We start from the raw sequence: 11,105 nt of genomic DNA on the forward strand, positions 1-11,105 counted from the left end.
TTTTGTAGCGACTAAGTTGTGTAGACTTTGCTGTTGCAAGAGTCATTTTCAATTCTGTTACTGTTGTAGAATACAGTGTGCGTGTCCATCCGCATTGTACGAATCACTTGTTATAAGAGGTGGTACATTACGTAAATTGTTCCATTATATCTGTTGTAAAGTTTATGGGCTTAGATCATCTTGATGTAACTTCCGTTAAGTGCCCCTTCAGTATTTCCTGTGAGCTGCGAGAAAGTACGGTTCACTACAGCATATTCACTAAAATCAATGGGGATGCGCTCTTATCCGTTTACGGGCCAAACTCCGTACAAAGGGAATGTTTCAGGACATTAAAACTGGATTCATATTGTGATAGCCGGCCGCTGTGGCCGAGCGGTTCTATGCGCTTCAGTCCAGAACCGCGCTGCTGCAACGGTCGCGGGTTCGAATCCTGCCTCGGTCATGGATGTGTGTGATGTCCTTAGGTTAGTCAGGTTTAAGTAGTTCTAAGTTCTAGGGGACTGATGACCTCAAATATAAAGTACCATGTGCTTAGAGCCATTTGGACATATTGTGTTATGAGTTCACAGGATGAAGTTTAGAGGTGGCGACGCTTTCGAGTGTAATTATGGTTCTCACTAAGGCCTTATGACGCTTTGCAGTAAAGATTATTATACACTCGATTTGTCACAGCAGCCTTACGACAAGCAAAAACATACAACAGGCGGCAATACCCTCACAAGTGGCGCTTCGATGCCAACATCCAAATATGTAACTTTGTCAGCCGATACTACAAAGAGGTATGGCTGTCTGTCCAGCGTTAAACATAATTTCGGTAATCAGCTTGAAGGAAAACATCTCAGCCAAACTCGCACTCGCAAAACATTTATTTACGATGACCGATTTCGGTAAAACAGTGCGGGAGCTCTCCTGTATCAGTGATCTACTGTACTCTGCGACTTGTAATATGGAACGGTTGCACTTGGGGAAACACATTCTAAATACTGCTTTTAAAATTCGATGACAATGCATCTTACATCAACTATCTGGGTAATTAAGATATGAATTGCATGAGCTTCACTGATTGGTCCCTTGCATCAATATTTTCCGAGATCAGATGATGATTAGTCTACTTCGCCGAAACAGGTCATCATAAATAAAGGTTTTACAAATGCAATCTTGGACGAATTTTCGTCTTCCTTCAAGTTGAACTTTTTCATAGCCCTTGTTGCTCAATACGAGGAAGTTAACCAATTTCGATATGTTGGCTTCATGTGTTTTGCACTACTGTATGGCCCAAAATGCCCCAAACTTAAACAGATCAGAAAATGCATACAGCTTTTGGTGCAAACTCTTTAAAATGAGCACTGTGTTTTACTTAATTTCGAAGCATGAGAGTAACTATGGACAAAGTTGTTGTTGTTGTGGTCTTCAGTGCAGAGACTGGTTTGATTCAGCTCTCCATGCTACTCTATCCTGTGCAAGCTGCTTCATCTCCGAGTACCTACTGCAACCTACATCCTTCTGAATCTGTTTAGTGTATTCATCTCTTTGTCTCTCTCTACGATTTTTACCCTCCACGCTGCCTTCCCACTATTAAATTGGTGATCCCTTGATGCCTCAGGACATGGCCTACCAACCGATCCCTTCTTCTAGTCAAGTTGTGCCACAAATTTCTCTTCTCCCTAATTCTATTCAATACCTCCTCATTAGTTCCTGACACTTAAATCTATACTCGATGTTAGCAAAGTTCTCTTCTTCAGAAATGCTTTCCTTGCCATTGCCAGTCCACATTTTATATCCTCTCTACTTCGACCATCATCAGTTATTTTGCTCCCCAAATAGTAAAACTCCTTTACCAATTCAAGCGTCTCATTTCCCAATCTAATACCCTCGGCATCGCCCGATTTAATTCGACTACATTCCATTATCCTCGTTCTGATTTTGTTGATGTTCATCTTATATCCTCCTTTCAAGGCACTGTACATTCCATTCAGCTGCTCTTCCAGGTCCTTTGCTGTCTCTGACAGAATTACAATGTCATCGGCGAACCTCAAAGTTTTTATTTCTTCTCCATAGACTTTATTTCCTACTCCGAATTTTTCTTGTGTTTCCTTTACTGTTTGCGCAATATACAGATTGAGTAACATCGGGGATATGTTACAACCCTGTCTCACTCCCTTCTCAACGACTACTTCCCTTTCATGCCCCTCGACTCCTATTACTGCCAAATGGTTTCCGTACAAATTGTAAATAGCCTTTCGCTCCCTGTATTTTACCCCTGCCACCTTCAGAATTTGAAAGAGCGTATTCCAGTCAACATTGTCAAAAGCTTTGTCTAAGTCTACAAATGCTAGAAACGTAGGCTTGCCTATCATTAATCTATTTTGTAAGATAAGTCGTAGGGGCAGTATTGCCTCACGTGTTTCAACAGTTCGACGGAAAAGAAATCCATTTCATTATCAAGCTGTGATACCAGACTTTAAGAAGAAGAAAAGAATTTCTTTTATGGAATAGTTTACTCAAAATAGGATTAAAGAATGCATAGCGGAGAATGTGACCGAATGCCAGAACATTAATTTTTAATTTTTTGTGCGAAAAGTAAAAGTTTCACTATGTAACTAGCTACAAACGCGAATTTAGCACTGCTTCATCTACGTAAAGCTAACGGTATTGCAGCATTGGTAACACCGGTTTCTGTCAGATCACCGAAGTGAAGCGCTGACGGACTTGATTAACCCTTGGATGGGTCATTATCAGGGTCTGCCGAGTGCTGTTGGCAAGCGGGGTGCACTCAGCCCTTGAGAGGCGAATTGACGACCTACTCGATCGAGAAGTAGCAGCAACAATCACGAAAACTGACAACGGCCGGGAGAGTGGTGTACTGACCTCATGCCCCTCTGTGACCGCATTCGGTGACGTCTCAGGGCTAAGGATGACCCGGCGTCTGGTCGGTACCGTTGGGCCTCCATGGCCCGTTCGGACGTTCATTGTTTTTTCATCTCCATAAAACAATTTTTTTGTGCACGTCAGATGACCTGAAATTTTTGCCTCCCGTGTATCATACGATACAGTTGCGTGGGGCAACCAGCCCCCTGCGTTGCGCCTGGCGAAGTGACGGAGTTTCGTATCGATGTAGTATCGCTGTCGTCCCAGTGTGAATCGGCAAAGTCACTTCATGTACGAGGGGGGTTCAATAAGTAATGCAACATTTTTTTCTGAAATCGGGTGAGTTTTATTGACAATTCCTATACACAGTATTATTCCCCACTCTCTTGACTGCGAAACTCTATTTTCCAACATTATCTCCGTTCAAGTGCGCCCCATTAGCTGAATCGTCAGCGCATTGGATTACCACGTACGGGGACCCGGGTTCGATTCCCGGATGGGGAAGGAGATTTTCTCCCCTCAGGGACTGGGTGTTGTGCTGTCCTCATCATCATTTCATCCCTATTGTCGACGCACAGGCCGCCCAATGTGGCGTCGTACTCAATAAGACCTGCTCTTGGCGGCCAAACTTCCCGACTCTCGGCCACTGACACCATACGCTCAATTCCATCTCCGTTCAACGAGACGACGTTGCGTCACCTTACTGTGAGGGGCTGTATGCCGTCTTGCTGCATCAATAACCCCCTAATAGTTCATGTACCGCTTTACGCAGAGTGCATCCTTTATTGGACTAAACAGAGTCCCGGCCGGGGCACACATTTTCTGCTGTTCCCATCGAGGTATATCAAGACCTGTCGGCAGGTGAGGGTGCCTATTAATTATCATATATTGTAAAGAAGCTGCACGGTCATCAATTGTATCTGTTCTTTCGAAAACACTATCTTCATATATGTAGTTAAAGGCTGCCCAGCCATTGACATTCGTCATTCCGAATGCGCACAGGTTGCCCGAACTCTTACGGGAATCGTCACCTTAGGGTGCTCGGGTAATTAGTGGATGGGCAAATATCTATTGGGTACATTACATATGTATATTGTCGACAGTTGGGAATGTGGGTCTCACGGGAATCGTGCAAGGGAGAAGTCCCTCCAGTCGCCCTATTCATCTGTGTCCTCGGTGGCTCAGATGCATAGAGCCTCTGCCATGTAAGCAGGAGATCCCGGGTTCGAGTCCCGGTCGGTGCACACATTTTCAGCTGTCCCCGTCGAGGTATAACAACACCACCTATCGGTAGCTGAGGGTTTCAGTGACTTCATTTAAACAGATTGAAGTCGGAATGTGCAATATCTGGGACGTACTGTAGACTGTGTGAGGAAGAAGAACCCAATGAAATTTTTTCAGCTTCCCTCGGCTGCGCAGGCTTCTCTTCGCAGTCCCAGACGAGCGTCGCCATGACACTACCTGCTGAGGGTGCGGCTTTCAATTTTGTATTCGGAGAACAGGTGGCGTGGCGCCACTCCAGGGTTTGTCGTTTCGTGTCCGGTTCGAAGCGGTGAACCCATATTTCGTCGCCTGCGATAGCATTCGACAAAAAAAAAAAATGTCACGATCAGCTTCGTAAAGTGCATATGGTCCTTCGTTGCCCTCTATAGTCTTCTGGTAGGCGACGAGGAACCCAATGGGAACACACATTTGAGTACCCAACTGGTTAACGAATGTCTCAGCACTACCAACTGACGACCAGTTGTGCAGCGAAGTGTTCGATTGTGGTCCGTCGATCACCTCGAATGAGAGTGTTCCTACACTGCAGGAGTTACAGCTGTGTGCGGTCGGCCAATACATGGGAGATCAGACAGGTCTGCGTGATCTCGTTGCGATGACCATCGGCGCCTCACCCAACGACTCACCGTGCTTTTGTTCGCCAACAGGTCTTCGCAGACACTCCGCAAGCGCCTATGACCATGAATATTTGCAGTGCTCTGGTTTCCCGATAAAAGAAGCTCAATGGCAGCTCTCTGCTACGGAAGCACCTCCGTTACAGGATAAGTATAGCGCCGCCACCTACCGGAACTTCATGGAACTACAGACGCTGAAGCGGGAATATTACACGATATCCCACACCAGATTCCGCATTATTTCAACCAAAATTGGCCGAGAAAATAAAAACATGTGATTAATTGCTTACTGAACGTCTCTGGTACTTTTTTCTACGCGATACACGTGGGGGTTGCTTCTGTTTCGTATCGTGAGACGCATCGCGTATCGCGTCGCATATGGAATCGCCTCAGTGAGAACCACGCCTGATAGGGCGGAGCGGTGTGGGAGTGTTTTGGACACGTGGTGGACGGCGCGCCTCGGCTCTGGAGTTGTACTGGCCAGCCGGCCGGCCAGCCAGCCAGCCTTGCAGTCCTTTTCCGCCTCTGCCGCCGCTGTTCCGCGTCGCCCACGCTGCCGCGCGTGGGCCGCTTGTTTAATTTTCCGCGTCGCAGGCGAGCCATAAAGCAGCGCGGGGCAGCGCGCGCCGTACATTAATCAAAGCGGCCAGTGCTGCGCCGGGCTGTGTACTGTGTGTGCCCTGCTGTTGCCGTGGTGTGGGTGGGCTCGGGGGACGCGCGGGCCGCGCCGGGCCGTAAACAACAGCTGCTCCAAAAAACTCACCCGCCGCCGCCACGTCCGCCGTTGGCAGATGCGCTGGGCGACGAGTAAAAGGCCAAACTTTGTAATAAGCACTTTCTTGCCCTGTTTACCTCCGAACGGAAACAGACAGGCAAAACTGAAACATCGGTTCCCTCAGGGGTCAGCTTTAGGCCCCGTACTACTATGTCAGTACGTCTTTCTTTTCTTTTTTTTTTTTGTCATCAGTCTACTGACTGGTTTGATGCGGCCCGCCACGAATTCCTTTCCTGTGCTAACCTCTTCATCTCAGAGTAGCACTTGCAACCTACGTCCTCAATTATTTGCTTGACGGATTCCAATCTCTGTCTTCCTCTACAGTTTTTGCCCTCTACAGCTCCCTCTAGTACCATGGAAGTCATTCCCTCATGTCTTAGCAGATGTCCTATCATCCTGTCCCTTCTCCTTATTAGTATTTTCCACATATTCCTTCGATTCTGCGTAGAACCTCCTCATTCCTTACCTTATCAGTCCACCTAATTTTCAACATTCGTCTATAGCACCACGTCTCAAATGCTTCGATTCTCTTCTGTTCCGGTTTTCCCGCAGTCCATTTTTCACTACCATACAATGCTGTACTCCAGACGTACATCCTCAGAAATTTCTTCCTCAAATTAAGGCCGGGATTTGATATTAGTAGACTTCTCTTGGCCAGAAATGCCTTTTTTGCCATAGCCAGTCAGCTTTTGATGTCCTCCTTGCTCCGTCCGTCATTGGTTATTTTACTGCCTAGGTAGCAGAATTCCTTAACTTCATTGACTTCGTGACCATCAATCCAGATGTTAAGTTTCTCGCTGTTCTCATTTCCACTACTTCTCATTACCTTCGTCTTGCTCCGATTTACTCTCAAACCATACTGTGTGCTCATTAGACTGTTCATTCCGTTCAGCAGATCATTTAATTCTTCTTCACTTTCACTCAGGATAGCAATGTCATCAGCGAATCGTATCATTGATATCCTTTCACCTTGTATTTTAATTCCACTCCTGAACCTTTCTTTTATATCCATCATTGCTTCCTCGATGTACAGATTGAAGACTAGGGGCGAAAGGCTACAGCCTTGTCTTACACCCTTCTTGATACGTGCACTTCGTTCTTGATCGTCCACTCTTATTATTCCCTCTTGGTTGTTGTACATATTGTATATGACCCGTCTCTCCCTATAGCTTACCCCTACATTTTTCAGAATCTCGAACAGCTTGCACCATTTTATATTGTCGAACGCTTTTTCCAGGTCGACAAATCCTATGAAAGTGTCTTGATTTTTCTTTAGCCTTGCTTCCATTATTAGCCGTAACGTCAGAATTGCCTCTCTCATCCCTTTACTTTTCCTAAAGCCTAACTGATCGTCACCTAGCGCATTCTCAATTTTCTTTTCCATTCTTCTGTATATTATTCTTGTAAGCAGCTTTGATACATGAGCTGTTAAGCTGATTGTGCGATAATTCTCGCAAATGTCGGCTCTTACCGTCTTCGGAATTGTGTGGATGATGCTTTTCCGAAAGTCAGATGGTATGTCGCCAGACTCATATATTCTACACACCAACGTGAATAGTCGTTTTGTTACCACTTCCCCCAATGATTTTAGAAATTCTGATGGAATGTTATCTATCCCTTCTGCCTTATTTGACCGTAAGTCCTCCAAAGCTCTTTTAAATTCCGATTCTAATACTGGGTACCCTGTCTCTTCTAAATCGACTCCTGTTTCTTCTTCTATCACATCAGACAAATCTTCACCCTCATAGAGGCTTTCAATGTATTCTTTCCACCTATCTGCTCTCTCCTCTGCATTTAACAGTGGAATTCCCGTTGCACTCTTAATGTTACCACCGTTGCTTTTAATGTAACCAAAGGTTGTTTTGACTTTCCTGTATGCTGAGTCTGTCCTTCCGACTATCATATCTTTTTCGATGTCTTCACATTTTTCCTGCAGCCATTTCGTCTTAGCTTCCCTGCACTTCCTATTTATTTCATTCCTCAGCGACTTGTATTTCTGTATTCCTGATTTTCCCAGAACATGTTTGCACTTCCTCCTTTCATCAATCAGCTGAAGTATTTCTTCTGTTACCCATGGTTTCTTCGCGGCTACCTTCTTTGTACCTATGTTTTCCTTCCCAACTTCTGTGATGGCCCTTTTTAGAGATGTCCATTCCCCTTCAATTGTACTGCCTACTGCGCTATTCCTTATTGCTGTATCTATAGCGTTAGAGAACTTCAAGCGTATCTCGTCATTCCTTAGTACTTTCGTATCCCACTTCTTTGCATATTGATTCTTCCTGACTAATGTCTTGAACTTCAGCCTACTCTTCATCACTACTATATTGTGATCTGAGTCTATATCTGCTCCTGGGTATGCCTTACAATCCAGTATCTGATTTCGGAATCTCTGTCTGACCATGATGTAATCTAATTGAAATCTTCCCGTATCACCCGGCCTTTTCCAAGTATACCACCTCCTCTTGTGGTTCTTGAACAGGGTATTCGCTATTACTAGCTGAAACTTGTTACAGAACTCAATTAGTCTTTCTCCTCTTTCATTCCTTGTCCCAAGCCCATATTCTCCTGTAACCTTCCCCTACAACTCCTTCCCCTACAACTGCATTCCAGTCGCCCATGACTATTAGATTTTCGTCCCCCTTTACATACTGCATTAACCTTTCAATATCCTCATACACTTCATCTTCAGCTTGCGACGTCGGCATGTATACCTGAACTATCGTTGTCGGTGTTGGTCTGCTGTCGATTCTGATTAGAACAACCTGGTCACTGAACTGTTCACAGTAACACACCCTCTGCCCTACCTTCCTATTCATAACGAATCCTACACCTGTTATACCATTTTCTGCTGCTGTTGATATTACCCGATACTCATCTAACCAGAAATCCTTGTCTTCCTTCCACTTCACTTCACTGGCCCCTACTATATCTAGATTGAGCCTTTGCATTTCCCTTTTCAGATTTTCTAGTTTCCCTACCACGTTCAAGCTTCTGACATTCCACGCCCCGACTCGTAGAACGTTATCCTTTCGTTGATTATTCAATCTTTTTTTTCTCATGGTAACCTCCCCTTTGGCAGTCCCCTCCCGGAGATCCGAATGGGGGACTATTCCGGAATCTTTTGCCAATGGAGAGATCATCATGACACTTCTCCTTGCTAAAGTTTATCCAGTCGTATTGTGTCCGCTGTTTCCATGCTTTGGTAAATTTACACTTCCTGACAAGAAAAGTGAAACAGCCGAAATACGCGGTCGGATGTCAATGTGACTTTGTATACATAAGCACCATCAGCAGTTAGGTGAATGATTGGAGTTGTAATTCTTTGTGACAGGTCGATTGGCCACCAGCCGGCCGCTGTTGCCGAGCGGTTCTAGGCGCTTCAGTCTGGAACCGCGCGACCGCTACGGTCGCAGGTTCCAATTTTGCCTCTGGCATGGATGTGTGTGATGTCCGTAGGTTAGTTAAGTTTAAGTAGTTCTACGTTCTAGGGGACTGATGACCTTAGAAGTTAAGTCCCATAGTGCTCAGAGCCATTTGAACCATTTAACTGTTTGTGTATCGCATTTTTTGAGGGAAAGATTTCGGTGCGGCCCAGCGTTTGCCTAAACGAGCGTGGGAAACCGCCAAAAAGTCACGTATAGGTTTTCCGATCTAAATGATCAATGGTCGTTAGTCAGTTAAGTCGATCCGATCCGTGCATGGCTTCCGTCCAGTGTCTCGGGGACGTTAGCGCACTCAGATTTGAGCTGAGCGAGCATGTCTACTGTGCGACTTCTCCGTTTACTATTACTCTTAATTTGCAGGATCTTCGATGCGTGGAATAGCCGCCTGTGGGAAGTTAGACGAACGTATCCGTCAGGACAGAGCGTCGAAGAGTGGAGTTAACGGGCAATGACAGCAGACGATCGACGCCAGTGCCTTCACTAGCAGCACGATGTCGCCTGCAGCGCCTCTCCCGGGATCCTAAACAACTGGAAAACCGTGAACTGGTTAGAGAAGTCCCTGTTTCAGTTGATAAGAGCTAACGACAAGATTCGAGTGTGGCGCAGACCCCACGAAGCCAGGGACACAAGTTGTCGAAACGGCACTCTGCAAGTTGGTGGTGGCTCGATAGTGGTGTGTACCGTGTCTACAAGGAATGAACTGTGTTCTCTGGTCCAACTTAAGGGGCTCCGGAAAGGCTCAAAATCATGAAAAGTTCAATTTTTACTTTTTTGCGTTTTCTGAATCTGCAGACTATCACCTTTTAATAGATATATAATTTATTCAATTCCGAAGACTACAACTACTTTTAATTTTTTTTTTAATGTGTTCTCCATGGGCGTGACCCACTGTGGCGCTGTTTAACTGTTGTCAGATGGTGTTATTATGCAATATTATGCAATAATGGAGGTGATAAAACCTATTTTCAGAGACTTAGCAGCACCTGAACTGTTGAAAAAGTGTATTCACGGAAAAACTCAAAACCCCAATGAAAGTGTAAATAGTGTTATATGGTCGAGAATCCCCAAGACTGTATTTGTTGGAATAGAAACACTTCACTTTGGTGTGTATGATGCTGTTGCGACTTTCAATGATGGCAACATTGTAAGGTGCAAGGTATTTAGAAATATGGGAATGAAGATAGGTTCTAACATGGTACGAGCGATGCTTGCTTTAGACAAGGAACGCCTTCGGGCTGCAGACAGGGCTGTAAAGAGTCTAGAAATACAAGCAAGAGTAAACAGGAGGAGGAACAAGAGGAAGCTGGAGGAGGAGTTTGCATAGGATGAAGATAATCCATCCTATGGACCTGGAATGCACTAAAAAGTTAATCCAATCTTTGTCGCTTGATTCCCAAAACTTTTATTTTCTCATACTAATTACATGTTTTCTAAGGATCTTCCAAACATATTTGTTTCAAACTTTCAGTAAATGTTACACAGTACCTTCTGAATAATTTAACACAGCCTTTTTCTAAAAAACTGTATATTTTGGAATATATAAATAAAAAATTGCAAAAAAATGTTGTGAATTTTCATTACAATTGAAAAAAAATCATCTTTAATAACTGAACTAAAATTTTGTAAAATCCCTGTGTTAAGTTGTAGCCCATATTCCAATAAATAATCTGTAAAAAGTTCAACTTCCTACCTCAAATACTTTGTGAGGAAAGATGTAATTTATAAGCGTTATTTTAACATTGCAAGTATAGGGCGTTCCAGAGCCCCTTAACCGATCACTGGCTGTAAATGGTTACCTTCGGCTACTTGGAGACCATTTACAGGCATTCATGGACATCATGTTGCCAAACAACGATGTCATGCCACCAGGCCACAACTGTTCATGATTGGTTTGAAGAACATTGTGGACAGTTCGAGTCAATGATTAGGCTACCCAGATCAGCCGTCATCACTCCCATCGAACTTCTGTGATACGTAATCGCGACATCGGCTGGTGCACAAAATCCTGCATCGGGAACACTTTCGCAGTTATGGACGGCTGTAGAGCTCCATATTTCTGCAGGATAATTTACTGAGTTAATGCTGCGTCGAGTTGGTGTACTACACCGGGCGAAAGGAGTTCAG

This window comes from Schistocerca nitens, chromosome 12 (genome assembly GCF_023898315.1).
Source record: "Schistocerca nitens isolate TAMUIC-IGC-003100 chromosome 12, iqSchNite1.1, whole genome shotgun sequence".
In the NCBI taxonomy this organism is placed as follows: domain Eukaryota; kingdom Metazoa; phylum Arthropoda; class Insecta; order Orthoptera; family Acrididae; genus Schistocerca; species Schistocerca nitens.